Below are 16422 nucleotides of genomic sequence, written 5' to 3'. Positions count from 1 at the left end.
GGGTATGTAGAGCTCTTTCTGCTACTAAATCTGGTTTAGGAATGAATCCTGGTAGTTCAATTGTTTGATTTGCATAAAATGCTGATACTAATATAGGGAGGAACTTTGCATTAGTCCGAAATGCTCATTTATTTGTATAGATTTGGAAAAAAGGTTCTTCTAAAGTGAGCGCTTGAAGTTCACTTATTCATATTAGAGACGTGATAGCTACCAAGAATGCTACTTTCCATGTGAGGAACTGTAAATCACATGAATGCAGTGGTTCAAAGGGTGGTCCCATGAGTCTAGTGAGAACAATATTTAGGTTCCAGACTGGTGCTATTAGGATAGAAGATGGAATGACTCTTCTTAGTCCCTCCATAAATTCTTTGATTACTGGCATTTTAATGAACAACATAAGTTGTCTGTTTTTCATTTAAGCTATAAAAGCTGCTAAGTGTAGTATGATAGAGGAATATGCAAGGTCTGCTTGTTGTAAATTAAATAGATAACAAACAAGTCTTGTGCGTTGGTGAGAGTGGTTGGATTTATTTGGCTTAGCAGTAATGAACAAATCTCTTCCAGTTGGCTACATAACAGGCTCACGTGGTTGGCCTTCAAGCCTGTTTTAGAATGTTCATGCATTCTTACAGTAGATTGAAGTGTCCACATTTGAAGACCTCAAGAGACACATTGCCACATTGAACTGTTTTGGATGGATGACATTTCCCTGTTCCTGAGTTAGAAAATGTGGCCAAAGAGGCAGTTTCTCGAGTGGCACCACCAACAGTTGTAGCAGGGTTGTGAACTATGCTCGTCGTGCCCATGTTAGGGCTAGTAGGATTAGCATAAGGGATGTTTGTGTTAGTTTCTGAACCATGTAAGGAATGTGTGGGAGAGGGGGGGAAAGCATAAGGAAATATCTCTGACCAGCTGTTTCACAGAGCATTGCCTTTGAATTGTGGTTGAGGAAACCTGGAGGCGAAGCTTTGACATTTTGCATTCTGTTGTGCTGCAAAGAGGTTTATCTCTGGGGTTCCCACCATTGGCAATATGAGTGGATTAGTGTCATGTCTATCTCCCGCTCATGTACTTTCTGATACATTCTGATGAGCATATCTCAGAGTTGTTGTCCAACCCTAGTAGGTATTCTGCTCAGAGGAAGATTTTGTGATTTATGACCCAGTGCCATATCTGCTCTGCTATGTGTGAGAGCTGTATGGAGTGTGCTCACCTTGTTTTTGACTATAATACATTCCAGTCATGTCTGTACGGATCCACACTTCTTTGTAATGAAAATGTTGCTGAAGAGCTTTTAGAGCTAAATGAACCACAGGAAGCTATAGATGATTGATGTGAAAGTGTTTCTGAGTTGGCGACCAGAGGCCGCATACTGTGAGGTCTTGCATATGTTCCCCCATCCCAGTAGGGATGCATCTGTCATAATGGTTATCTGTGGAACTGGGGCTTTGAAGGACGACCACTGCAGAGGGCGATGGGTCACTGGCCCTACCAACACTAGATCTTGTAAACGAACCTCTGCTTGAGACCATTGTGATTGAAGAGTGCGTTGAGGGGGTGCCTATGCAGTCTTGCCTGTGGCACAGTGAAGATACATGACACTATCATTTTGAGAAGACTCATGGTCTCTGGCTTGTGTTTTCCAGCCAGCAGTGTCTCTTCTGATCCTTCCAAAACTACCTAAGCCATTGAAAGGTGCTCCCTCCTTCCCTGTTACACCTTCAGGTTTAATGCTGACTCTAAAATGCCACCCTGAACTCAAGAGTTATCCTTCGAGATACCACATCGCCACGAGCTGAAGTTGGCTAAGTCACTCATTTCAAAGTTCCAACAACGGAATCATCACAAAGACTAGTGCCAACCCAGTTACAACTGGTCAAATTGTCCTCTTTGCAAAGAAAATTTACTTTTGCACCTTTTTGTGTACCTGGAGGAGATCAGCTGAATCTGATCCTCTTTTACAGCACACAAGGTTTTAGCTCAGGGCGGCCATAATCCCCTCTCAAGGTTCCAGTAGTCTCTCATATGCTTCAAACATCTGCGTCATGTAGGTTCACAATCTGGCTGTCTTTCTTTTATATTATGTGTAGTTGTTTAGCACACTATCACCAGCAAAGGTATCTTAGCTCTGAGCATTTGTGTGTGTGTCTAGCCGTGCCTGTGGTAGGTTGCTTAATTGAAAAGCCAAGTCAGCAGCTTTTTGTGGAATTCAAGAAAAGAGGAAGAAGGCTCTGATGTGGAGTGGGAGGTCATTCCATGCTTTAGGAGCAATGTATGAGAATGACCATCCTCCTGATCTGGTTCTGTGTATGCATAGAATGTGCGCAAGTAGAGGTCCTGTGAAGCAGAGGTGTCTGGGTGGTTGGTGGAAGGAGTTGCAACTATTAAGGTAGGGCAGGCGTGAGTTCTGTAGTGCCTTGAATGTTTCTGTATTGGGAGCCAGTGTAGTTCCCTGAGGTGTGATGGGAGGTCAGAGGTTGATAATGAGCCTAGCTGCTGAGTTCTGGATGGTTTGTAGACTACTGGGGAGTTGCTTGGCGATCCTGGCAAAGAGGTTTTTTCCATAGTCCAATATGTTGGTGACTAGGACATGAGTGACAGTTTTTCTTGTGTTGCTTGGTCTTCCACAGATTCTCCAGGGTGTGGAAGCATGAAGTAGTGACAGTGTTGACTTGTGCAGTCATTTCTAGTTTGCTGTTGATTATTCTGAGGCTCCTGGCTTGGATTCTGGGTGTGGGTCAGAGTTTAGCCAGCAGTCTATTGGAGTCCCATGGTAAGGTGTTCTAGCTGAAGATCTCCTCTTCTGTCTTGAGGTTGTTGAGCTTGAGACAGTTGGTGTTCATTCAGTCATCTGCGTAGGACAGGGTGTTGATGTCCTGTGGGTGGACGATATTGGTCAGAGGGATTGTGTATGCCTTGGAGAGGGTGGTGCTGAGTGATGAACCCTGAGGCACTCTGCAGAAGAGTTTGCAGCCTTTAGAGGAGTAAGGTGCCAAGCTTGAAAGCTTGTGTTCTACCATTTAAGAAGGAACAGATCCAGCAGAGGGCAGGTCCGCAGATGTCAATCTTGTGCAAGCACCTGATGAGAATGAGGTGTGAGACCTTGTCAAATGCTGCATTTAGGTCCAGGAGAAAGCGGGCTGCCATGTCTCCTCTGTCATTTATCATGCACATTTTGTCTGGGGTATTGATGAGTGCTGTTTCTGTATTGTGATTGGGCCTGAATGTGAACTGTCTGGTGTCGAGGAGCTGGCGGTTGCTGGGGTGATTAGTTTCCTGATGCTTGCCTGCCTGGTCCTGAGGAGCTGGTGGTTGCGTTGGTTGATTAGTTTCTCTAAGGACTTTGCCAGGTATGGTAAGAGGATGATGGGTCTGTAGTTGGAAAACATGACTGGGTCGGTGGATAATCCTGATGTGTTCAGGCTTCCAATTATGCTCTGTCGTTTGAGGATATTCACAAAACTTTGCTTTGGTGGCTAAGATGTCATACACAAACTCCAACCGTTTCCTTCTGCTCATGGGTCTGTATGCAGCTCTTGTCTGGTACTCACAAAGCTAACAGACTTTAGCAAATGAAGTTTGTCAGTGTAATCCGAATCTTCAAACACCATCAGATACAGTAAATTAGGCAGAGATGGGTGGTAATGTCTCGACTCAAATTCTCCACCACCTTTCACTCCTTAGTTTACTAGAGGTTTCTCACTTATAGCCAAAACTCTGCAAAGTGAGATGTTGGTTTGAAGCTTTTCAAAATATATTACTTTGAAGGAGAGAACTACACCCAACCTTAGTTAGTCTGGAAGGGCATCCTTTAAGTTTTTTAAAAGAACTCTTACTCGCTAGTTTTCCTAGTGGCATGCTTCATCATCAAGTCCTCATAACGTGTCTGGGTGAGCTCGAGCTTGATCCTTCGAGGGAGCTCTTTATATATAATTTTACGGACCTCAATTTTAAATTACCTAGAGATACCCCATAGAAAAACTTTATGCTTATTAAAGACAGGTAAGATTAAAATTAAAAAGTGATATTATTAAATATTTCAATTATCTCTTGGTTCTGTTAGCCTACATGTTTCAGACATTTATTGGCTTAAAAGGTCAGTTGGCATTCTTTAGGACGAACTATACAATCCCTTTTGTACTGATAATAATAATAATGATGTAATAGTCTGAAACTGATTCTCTCTTATTTGAAGGTATTCTTAACATCCATGCATTCACACTCTTTCAGATATGCAACAACAGAAAATGATAATTCTCCTCAGTTTGGTATTTGTGGGATTAAGAAAGATATTATTATTTTTCTTATAAAGTCACAAATGTGTGTGCCTTAAAACATTCAGTGCACATGAAAAACAACTCCTATTTTGAGGTGACGTTGTGAATTCAAAGCATGCATTCAAATATCCATATCAGTGCCAACACAATGAATGCAAACTCAGACACATCTAGTTACATACTTGCTAAGCAATTTTTTCTGGCTCCATAGGAAATTAGAGGCAGGGGGACCTTATTGTCACACACGACATATAGAAGCAAATAAAAATCTGATATCAGTATGAAATCATTTTGCCCCTTCATGAAGGTTCCCCTTTAATCTTACTCTCTTGCTTACTTTGTCAAAGTTCGACGTCTGGCTATCCACCTAGTCGGGTCTTCTATTTCCTTCATCTTAACAATTACTCCTGCCATTTTGAGCAGGTTCCATGTCAAGTCGACATTAACATACTGACTTCATACATACCACCTTATGGTCTTTTCATGAGTCATTAAGTTTACCAATCATCATCTTTTGTTAACAAATGTGGCCTGATCAGGAGTTCCTAAATACTGAAACTTTTTTCATTTTAGTGAGGGACATACACTAGAGTGCAGGCCATTAAACAATATGTCCCAGAAGAAGAGAAAAGCACTTGACAAGCTGAAGTCAGACACCGATATCATGATTAAACCTGCTGATACCATACAAACTACCATGAGTACAAAAGGAAATGCCTACGTCTCCTGGGAGACACTAAGAACTACTGTACCATAAAAATGGACGTAACCCCATAACTCATGAGAGAAATTAACATCATAGTACAAGTGGCAGTAGAAGGGTGGGAAGCCAAGCATGAAACAGACTATTTACTTATCACTATCCCAGCTACCGTGTACATCTATATACTTCCCAAAATCCACACAATCAAGATACTATCAACTTGAAGACTGATCACATCTGGCATAAGTTGGATAAAGGAATCCACTGTCCAAATTCTGTAACTTCTTTCTTCAACCCATAGTACAAAAAACCTCAACTTATCTAAAAGATACAAAAGACCTCTTAGTACTACAAAAAGACACTGAGTTTTACTCAGAGAAGCATCTAGTAATGGGCTTCAACACCGAAAGTTCTACACTAGGTTATCCAGGGGACGTTTCTTCTCAAGGGCTCGGGAGCATCGCCCGCTTCAAGCCGAACACGCAAAAATAAAAAGGTAATGAAAAGCATTCATTGCCATTTTATTTTTAGCGGTGCAGCGCACACCAGACCAGTGTCATGCTGGGTATGTCCTCTTCTGCCAATTGGCAGCAGAGGACTGGAGCAGTGGCTGGCTTGATGCTCCAAAGCGTGCATGTCACTTTGGCCGGCTGTTTAGCGCCAGCCAAAGTGACATGCACACTTTGAAGCTCTCCACTCAGCTATCTTAAGACAGCTGGGTGGAGACCAAGCACAGGCCTCTAAGGCCTGAAGAAGCATCTAGCCAGGCCACTCCTTCCAATCCAGACGCTGATCTCACGCTGGTTAGCAGCATGAGAGCAGCATCTGGATTTGTTAGGGCAGCTCCTCCGTCATCAGCAAAGGAGAAGAGCAGCAAGGAGGATGCACAGCCTGGGGGTAAGTGTCGTTTTTTATTTTAAATGTGTAGTGCATGTGTACGAAATACATGTATGTGTGTAATGCATGTAAGGGTAGTGGTTATGTTTATTTTTTACTTAGTGTTATGGTTTGGGCTTTTGGAGGGAGGGGTGGTTTACTCTAGGGTTTTGGAGGGAGGGTGTACTTTATTTCTTTATTTTTTGGGGGGAAGTGGTGGGGCACTTCACTCCGCTCCCCCACCACTTTCAAAGGGTACCAGCCTCCGCTGAGTTTATCACAGGGCAAAACTCTCTGAGAATATCCTGTTTTTGTGGAACTGGGAGCACAATAATCCATGGCATTTTATCTTATATTGTGCCACGCTGGGTCTTACGAAGATTTGTTTTAATTCAAGGGAATTCTATACCTGTAGACCCACAGGACCTTAAAGGGCAGTACTTTTGCCCCAAGCCTGGCTGGATTATATGTCCATAACTTTGATCAGAAATTCATCTTATGTTATATCAGTCCTTTCAGAGTCCACATAACGGTCTAGAAGAGGTACACCAATAATGCACTGGTCATCTGGGAGGGTAATGAAGAATCTATTACCTCATTCTTCTTATGGCTGAACAACTGTGATACAAACTTGAAATTCACGCACACCAATAGTAACAAATAACTAATTTTTCTGGATGTCAAAATCTCCCCAAAAATAGGGACGTTTGAGAACTGATGCTTATCAATAACCAGCTGACAAGTACAATCTACTACATTGTAATAGTTTTTATCCAAGAACATTAAGAGAGAATCTACCATATTGATAATTTTTATGCTTAAGAAAGAACTATAGCAAGTAGATTTGAGAAGATGGGCAAAAGTACTCTTGGGCAGATTTAGAGCAAAGAACTACCTTGAACAAATCCTATAGACCTCCAAAGAGCTAGAAATTAAAACAGAGATGCACTACTAGAGACAACTCCTAAAACCCAGCAAGGAGACAAACTCATACGTGTAACCACATATAACATAGCTTTGAGCCAAGTCAAAAAGATCATCAACATTAATTGGTAAATGCTCATTACAGGCTTGACATAGGAGTCTCTTAAGCTAATGCCCTTCTTATGGGAGAACATAGGAACAACCTTTGTTCTCGCATAAGAAGGGGCATTAGCTTAAGAGACTCCATAGCTCATACGAGAAATAGGTCAGTGAAACCAACAATAACTTTGGGTCCATGGGCTTTACCAAAGATAGAGGGATAGTATCCCTGTACCCACTGCAGTGTTTGTGAATTAACAAGCTAGACCAAGAAACAATGGACTTTGAGGAAATATACCAACTGTAAATCGGCACAAGTGATCTATATGGTTACTTGTCAATGCAAGTTGCAATACATAGGATTGACATGCAGAAAAGTGAAGACACGTAGCTGCAAACATCGCTGCACTCTACACTATAAATAAACACAATCTGTTTTTGTTACCTGTCGATCCAGATATTTTTAGACCTATCCATGCAACACTGTAAACAAACTAAGGTTTCTGCTATTTGTTTGCCTTTTTAAGCAAATTGTGTTGCATGCAGGAATTTGCTATAGCAGTTTTTAATATTGATTTGGTACCTATGACGGAGTGTACCTGTTTCAGGGACCAAAATGAGTAGTTTCAAGGATTCATTTGTAGACACACCTTAAATAAAATAGGATATACATGTGTTAAGGGTATCCTCTCTTGGATCGTTTCAGGGAATCATTAGTTTTTTACAATTTGGTATCTCAGTATGGTGTGTGGCTGCTGCCAATGTCTGAATCTAACATGGTGGTGGTATCAAGTGAGGGCCGTGGAGTTCATTTCCCTGGGAATAGGGAATAAAGAGGAATTGTTGTCAGGCAGGAGAAGCTAAAGTGTGTCATCTTCAATCCTCAATTGAATAATTGAGGCAGAACCAGAAAACCAACTCATTGGCACAGTCATGCCGGGGAGCAGGGATGTCTTGCAGTGGCTACTGCAAAGGATATGAACCCAGGAGGGACTGTGCCTCACCTGCGTATTAAGCATGACATTAATGTGCATAGGAAGTCTGCCGTTTCAATTAAGAGGAATACTATTGTGCTAAAAGTTCTGCTATAAATCTAGGGGTGCTTTTTGATAACAAGCTCTCCTTCGACTCTCAAGTGAGTACTTGCTTTGATTTTGTCACAATTGATTATTGTAACTCTCTTTACCTCAATGTCAATCAAAGCTCAATCAAAGCCCACTTAAGACATTGCAAGCAGTCCTGAATGCAGCTGCATGGCTGACCCTTGACATCCCCAAATTTCAGACTATTTCTGAGTAGCTTTAGAAATTGCTCTGACTCCTGGTTAGGAAGGGTATCACTTTTTAGGTTCGGTGTCTGGCACATATGGCGTTACATACTCTTGTCCTAAATCTATCAGGTATATTCCAAGGACAGAATTGTGCTCAGCCTTCAGAAAATTACTTTCAGAAAATGACTTGTGCTTTCCAGAATTCAACTTGTTCGATGGGGTGGTAAATTCTTCTACTGTGCCACAGCCAAGCTCTGGAACATTCTGCCTCATTGCATTACTACAATTGATAATCATCTGCTATTTAGAAAAAGCCTTAAAACTTGGCACTTCACTCATTAGGTTCTCAGTTCCAGCAGGTCTTCTGGTCTACCGTCCTGGCTGGGTGTCGGAGTATTTAGTGCCCTGATGCCTTTGGGTATATGAGTGTTTTATAAATTATGTTCATTTCATTTCATTGCTCCATAATGTGACCTTCTCACACTTGTCTGACTGATGCTTGCATCACTATGGGGGTCATTCTGACCTCGGCGGTAAAAGGCCTATACCGCCGGTCAGAACTCTGCCATTTTACCGCCTGCGCCGCGGTAAACCGCCACGGTCATTCTGACCACCAACTGTGAAACCGCCAAAAACCCGACATCCAGGGAAGGCCGCCTCATCAGCGGGCCGCGGAAAACTGGAGATGACCAAACCTCCACCGCCACGCCAACACAAACACGCCCATGCCATTCTGACCCACCAATCCACGCGGCGGTCTTTCAACCGCGGTATTCCATTGGCGGTACACACCGCCGCGGTCAAAATACACACACATATACAAAACACTGCCACATTCGACAATTTGAAATACACACACCTGACACACATACAAACAACACTCCCACACATCCAATAAACTATAAAACACACACCCACATCACCCACAAACCCCTACGACCGAAGATCAGAGACGAAGGAGAGAGAGACACATCACAGAATAGAGAGCTACATCACACAGAGGCACACTACACCATCACACACACCACATAGAAGCACAAAGCACCACACACCAACACACTCATCACCATATACACCACCCCACACCTCATCCACACCACCCCATGGCACCCCAAAGGCACCCACGCTTTTCGGACCAAGAACTCCGGGTCATGGTGGAGGAAATTATAAGAGTTGAACCCCAGCTCTTCGGCTCACAGGTGAAGCACACCACTATAGCCAGGAAGGTGGAGCTATGGCAGCGGATCGTGGACAGGGTCAACGCAGTGGGACAGCATCCCAGAAATCGAGACGACATCCGGAAACGCTGGAACGACTTACGGGGAAAGGTGCGCTCGATGGTCTCGCGACACAACATCGCAGTGCAGAAGACTGGCGGGGGACCCCCACCCACTCCACCCGAATTCACAGCATGGGAGCAAGAGGTACTAAACATCCTGCATCCTGATGGCCTCGCTGGAGTACACGGAGGAATGGACTCTGGTAAGTACAATCTCAACTACTTCACCCCCCCCCAGCATTCTAACCCCCACCCCCACCCTCACCCCCAACCCCCCATCACACATCCTCCCTGAGAATGTCTCTCCAGCACAACCCACCCAACACCAACCCCTGCATGCCACCACAAACTATGGACACCCATCACCTAAGCATGACCACTGCACATACCCCCCCCCCCCCCAAACACCCCCACAACACCTCCCCCAAGGGAATGACAGCACTGGGGGACAAGGGCACCCATAGATCGCACGCAATAGCACACACAGAAACAATAACCATACTCTCTTACCCCATGCAGGACCCGAACGCCAACACACCGGCCAGGAGGGTCCAGAAATGTCCATCCCCCCCCCGGAAGAGGCCCCCAGTGATGACAGCAGCTCTGTCGACCTGGAACCTGATGACCAGCCCGGACCATCGGGGACCTCTGGACAGTCGGTTCCCCACACACAGACACAGGCCACAGCAGACCCAACCCCCTCTGGGAACAACAGCACAGCTCCCACCCAGCGGGCCCATGCCTCTGTCTCTAGGACAGGTCAATCAGCGGTGTGTCTGCCACTACAGGGAAGCCAGGCTAACCCACCACCCCAACAACAACAGGGACCTGGGGGCAGTGGTAGTGGGCACACCGTCCAGGGGACAGAGGCCGGGGGAAACCGGGCAACTCGGAGGGCTGCTGTGCGACAGGGGGGGAGGAGAGGCCCAGGGAACCCACTCTCCAAGAGGCCCTCACCACCATCATGGCAGCCTACCACCACTCCCAAGAGACGATGGCGACGGTACTGGCCAGGTTCCAGGAGATCCAGGCACAGCAGGAGGAACGGTACATGGGGTTCACCAATCAACTCACCAACATCTTTACCGCTATGGGGAGCATAGTCCAGGCCCTCAACCGGATAGAAGACACGTTGCGGGACCATGTGGCACCACACAGGGCCCCTGTCACTAGCCCGGACCAGGAACAGCCTACCACCTCCGCCGGCGCTAGTGGACAGGAGGCCCCACCACAACGGCAGGCCACCAGAACCCCACCTCCTGCTGAAGAACAACCACCCCGCAGGAGGAGCCTGAGATCAAAAATATTGACAGAGTAGGATGTCAAGACCCCCGCCAGCATGAGATACCCCCTGAAGTCATCCCACTGTCCCACATTGCCACCCTGTCCAACCTTGAACTGCCCCTGCTCCATCCTTCCACAGGCATATGGACAATGCACCTGTGAGACTGAGAACTGGACTCTGCCATGGACATTACTCCACCCCCACCCATTACCGTGTTAATATCATGTACCATTATCTAGCACAATAAATAAATCACTCAATGCACTGAAATCAATCAGGAGTCAGGCTGTATTATTTACAAATGTATAACACATTACAGATCAATTATGTTCTGTTAACTTTGTGCTGAACACATACCGAGATCAATAAGCATTAGTCCATGGGCTAACCAAGCAGAAGTCACGCAGTGGGTCATACAGCACTGAAAAGGGAAGGGAAAATCAAACATCAGTTTAAAAGAACTGGGGGGTCATAGACAAAGTTGAGATGCAGGAGGCTTTCAGGAAAAGTAAAATGGCGTGGGTGATTCTTACCTGTGTGCTACTGAAAATACTGTTGGATAACTCTGTCCCTGTTGTCTGTGTCGTCCTCTGAGTCTTCCTCCTCTTCACTCTCCGCAGGCTCCACAGCTGCTTCAACACCACCATCTGGACCATCCTCCTGCAGGAAAGGCACCTGACGTCGCAATGCCAGATTGTGAAGCATACAGCAGGCCACGATGATCTGGCACACCTTCTTTGGTGAGTACATCAGGGATCCCCTTGTCATATGCAGGCACCTAAACCTGGCCTTCAGGAGGCCAAAGGTCCTTTCTATGATCCTCCTAGTTCGCCCATGGGCCTCATTGTACTGTTCCTCTGCCCTGGTCCGGGGATTCCTCACTGGGGTCAATAGCCAAGGCAGGTTGGGGTAACCAGAGTCACCTATTAGCCACACACGTTGTCCCTGTAGCTGTTCCATCATATGAGGGATGCTGCTATTACGCATCACATACGCGTCATGCACTGAACCAGGGAACTTGGCATTCACATGGGAGATGTACTGGTCAGCCAAACAGACCACCTGGACGTTCATAGAATGGTAACTTTTCCTGTTTCTGTACACCTGCTCATCGTCTTTTGGGGGGACTAAGGCCACATGGGTCCCATCAATGGCACCAATTATGTTGGGAATATGTCCAAGGGCATAAAAATCACCCTTCACAGTGGCCAAATCAACCTCCTCAGGGAATATAATGTAACTCCGCATGTGTTTCGTCAGGGCAGACAACACTCTAGACAAAACTTTTGAAAACATGAGCTGAGACATTCCAGATGCCATGGCCACTGTTGTCTGGAATGAGCCACTTGCAAGAAAATGGAGGACTGACAGCACCTGCACCAGAGGGGGAATTCCTGTGGGTTGGCGGATGGGGGACATCAGGGCTGGCTCCAGCTGGGCACACAGTTCATGGATAGTGGCACGGTCAAGTCGGTATCGTAGTATGATGTGGCGTTCTTCCATTGTCGACAGGTCCACCAGCGGTCGGTACACACGAGGATTCATCCTTCTCCTTGCAAGTCCCAGCGGACGGTGCATAGGAATGACAACATGGAGCACAGAGTCAAGCTAATCACTGGTACGTTCACCACAGCTTGCATAGCACACGGTTATCTATGTATTGAAAGGCGTGTATGTGTGGCAATGCAAGGCCTAGGCCTGTGTGACGCAGTAGAAATTATGCCATGTGGGCCCTTGAAATGGCGGCTGCCTGACCTGTGAAGTGGGACAATGGGATGTGAGGTCAATGCGCTGGCGGAGCACACCGTGGCGGTAGGCGGGCGAAGACCGCTATACGAAGCCGCATTGGTTAACATTGAAGCCTATGGGTTTCAGGAGCCAATGACGATGTGCGCCGGCGGTCGCGGTACGCACCGCCGCGGTACGCACCGCCGCGGGCGTGACCGCCATTTTCTATCTGCCTAATCACTCGAGACCTGATCATCCACAGGAGAGGACCTATACTGCAAGTGCTGCTGTGACCTCGGTCTGGAAGTGACAATGGCTGCTGCGACTGGGGAAAGGGCCCCTGCCTTCACGTCTGAAGAGTTGGAGAAGCTCGTGGATGGGGTCCTCCCCCAGTATGCGTTACTCTACGGTCCTCCAGACCAACAGGTAAGTACACCGGGTGCACATGGAATGGGCGATGCCTGTGTGGAGTGGGGTGGATGTAAGTTGGTGGGGTGGGGGGCGAATGAGGAATGCAACGCACGACAGATGAGAGCATGTGCCATATGGCAAGGTTGGGGAGGGGGGGGCCAATCACATCTAACATGCAGTAAATTGATGAATGTTTCCTTCCCACCCTGTACATGTCACATAGGTCAGCGCCCATCAGAAAGTCGAGATTTGGCGTGCCATCGCCAAGGAAGTCCGGGCCCTGGGGGTCCACGTCAGAAGGGGCACCCACTGCCGCAAGAAGTGGGAGGACATCCGCCGCGGGACCAGGAAGACCGCCAAGTCACTGCTGGGGATGGCCTCCCAACCTAGGAGGGGTGCCAGTCGTACCCTGACCCCCCTGATGTCCCGGATCCTGGCGGTGGCCTACCCTGATTTGGATGGGCGCTTGAGAGCATCACAGCAGACACAAGGGGGTGAGTATCAGCACATTCTGCTATCTTTCTGCGCAGTGGAGGCGCCTGGGTGGGGGAGGAGGGTTGTGGGTGACATTAGGATAGGGCGCTTTCTGTAGTGTAGTCCTCTCCCTTAGGCATGGCCCTGTGCTCCCGGCCCCCACCTCTGTAGGGTGACAAGTACATCTATTGATAGTCCAGCCTCACACATGTGCGCGTTTGTCGTCTCTTGACCTGTTGTCCTAGTCAGAAGTACTGAGTAGTGTACCCCGAATGCGCGGCTTAGTGCATGAGGCTCCTGTGTCTGTCCTCTCCGCCAACGGTGTTGACATTGCATGCACTCAACCTGGTCTTCTTTTTTCTCCCCCCACCCTTCTTCTTCATCTTCTTGTGCATGTGTGCATTAGCATCATCAGGCGGAGGAGATTTGGCATCGGAGCACGAGGGAGCTGCAAGTCACAAGGCCCCGGTGGGCCCAGGAACAGACACCGAGGGCACCAGTGATCCGGAGGGCGAGGGGAGCACCACAACGGGGACCGGTGGTGAGACCAGCGACAAAGACACGTCCTCGGATGGGTGCTCCCTAGCGGTGGCGGCAACATCCGTGCCCCCGCCTCTACAGGTACAGCCGCCACCCAGCGCACCAGCCCCGCCCTCCCTGCAGCCCCTCAGCCTACGCTCCGTGCCCGCTCGCCCAGGAAGGCGGGCGTCTCCTTCGCCCCAGGCACCTCAGCCCCTGCCCCTGTCACCCCTGCTGCCCTCAGTGCGGAGCTCATTGACCTTGTGAGGACGCTCATTGTTGGGCAGACTACCCTTTTGAATGCCATCCAGGGGGTAGAAAGGGAGGTGCATCGGAGCAATGCCTACCTGGAGGGCATTCATTCGGGTCAGGCTGCCCATCAACGATCGTTCACTGCTCTGGCCTCAGCACTGACGGCAGCCATTGTCCCTGTTTCCAGCCTCCCTCTTCTGACTGCCTCCACCCTGTCTCTGTCTCCTGTTCCTCAGCCTATCCCATCCACACCATCTGACCAGCCTGCACACACCTCAACACCCAAGGGCAGCTCATCCAGACACAAGCACCACAGATCCCACAAACACTCACCCAAGCAACACCCAGATGCAGACATTCCAACAGTCACTACCACCCCTGTGTCCCCCTCCTCCTCGTCTCCCTCCTCCCTCCCTGTGACGTCTCCACTCACACCTGCATGCACACCAACATCAGCCAGTGCTTCCATCACCACCACACCCTCCTGTACAGTCCGCACGCGTGCAGTCACCACCCCCACTGCCATTTACTTGTCCCCTGTGTCCTCTCCCACTGTGTCTGTCACCCCCTCTTCCAAGACACACAAACGCAGGCAGCCACCCACCCAACAGACATCCACCTCACGACAGCCTACAGCACCAGCACCTTCACCCAATGACAGCACACCTGACTCTCCTACAACCACATCCTCTTCCTCCACTCCCATCACCACTTCTCCTACCCTTTACCTTGGCCCTAAAAAAGTTTTCCTGGCTAATCTTAACCTCTTTCCCTCCGATGACCTACCCCCTCCACCTGCAAAGAGTCCCAAGAGCACCTCAGCCACCACCAGCCCAGCTTCGAGTGTCACTGTTGTGCATGGGTTCTGGAGTCCACCCTTTGCCAGCAGTGACACCTCAATCAGCAGCAAGGACACATCCAGCCCCCCCCCCCGGCAAGAGGAGCAGGAAACAAAAGGGCTGCCGTGCGAGGACTGACACGGCTGCCCCTAAGGAGCAAAGTTCGCCCACTTCACCAGCCACAACATCTAGGGGAGGCAAGGGCCCGAGAGCCCCATCTAAGGAGCGAAAGGGCAGCAGGGCGGAGAAGTCAGCCAGCAGGAGCGCGGAGCAGGTGGGCCCCACATGCCACATCCCAGCTGTAAAGGAGGACACCAAAGGGCCCAGGACTCCGTCACCGAAGGGTCCAGAAACATCACGGTCGGAGGGCGACTGAGCAGGGAGTCCAGCCCAGGTCTGGCTCCCTTGACCTACTGGATGTGCACCGCTGAAGAGGGCCCGCCATGCAGAAGAGCACCGCTGAACAGGGCCCCGCCGTGAAGATAGGCACCGCTGAAGAGGGCCCCGCCGTGAAGATAGGCACCGCTGAACAGGGCCCGCCGTGCAGAAGAGCACCGCTGAAGAGGGCCCGCCGTGAAGATAGGCACCGCTGAAGAGGGCCTGCCGTGCAGAAGAGCACCGCTGAACAGGGCCCCGCCGTGCAGAAGAGCACCGCTGAACAGGGCCCCGCCGTGCAGAAGAGCACCGCTGAAGAGGGCCCGCCGTGAAGATAGGCACCGCTGAAGAGGGCCCGCCGTGCAGAAGAGCACCGCTGAACAGGGCCCCGCCGTGAAGATAGGCACCGCTGAAGAGGGCCCCGCCGTGAAGATGGGCACCGCTGAAGAGGGCCCGCCGTGCAGAAGAGCACCGCTGAACAGGGCCCCGCCGTGCAGAAGAGCACCGCTGAACAGGGCCCCGCCGTGAAGATAGGCACCGCTGAAGAGGGCCCGCCGTGCAGAAGAGCACCGCTGAACAGGGCCCCGCCGTGCAGAAGAGCACCGCTGAACAGGGCCCCGCCGTGAAGATAGGCACCGCTGAAGAGGGCCCGCTGTGCAGAAGAGCACCGCTGAAGAGGGCCCCGCCGTGAAGATAGGCACCGCTGAAGAGGGCCCGCCGTGCAGAAGAGCACCGCTGAACAGGGCCCCGCCGTGCAGAAGAGCACCGCTGAACAGGGCCCCGCCGTGCAGGAGAGCACCGCTGAACAGGGCCCCGCCGTGAAGATAGGCACCGCTGAAGAGGGCCCGCCGTGCAGAAGAGCACCGCTGAAGAGGGCCCCGCCGTCTCAAGCACCGCTCCGCTGGGCCCTTCCTGTCAAGCACTGCTCTGCTGGGCCCTTCCTGTCAAGCACCGCTCCGCTGGGCACCGCCGTCTCAAGCACCGCTCCGCTGGGCCCTTCCTGTCAAGCACCGCTCCGCTGGGCACAGCCGTCTCAAGCACCGCTCCGCTGGGCCCTTCCTGTCAAGCACCGCTCCGCTGGGCACCGCCGTCTCAAGCACCGCTCCGCTGG

Source organism: Pleurodeles waltl, chromosome 6, assembly GCF_031143425.1.
Source record: "Pleurodeles waltl isolate 20211129_DDA chromosome 6, aPleWal1.hap1.20221129, whole genome shotgun sequence".
NCBI classification, from domain to species: Eukaryota; Metazoa; Chordata; class Amphibia; order Caudata; family Salamandridae; genus Pleurodeles; species Pleurodeles waltl.
Note: the sequence above shows the minus strand (reverse complement) of the source record.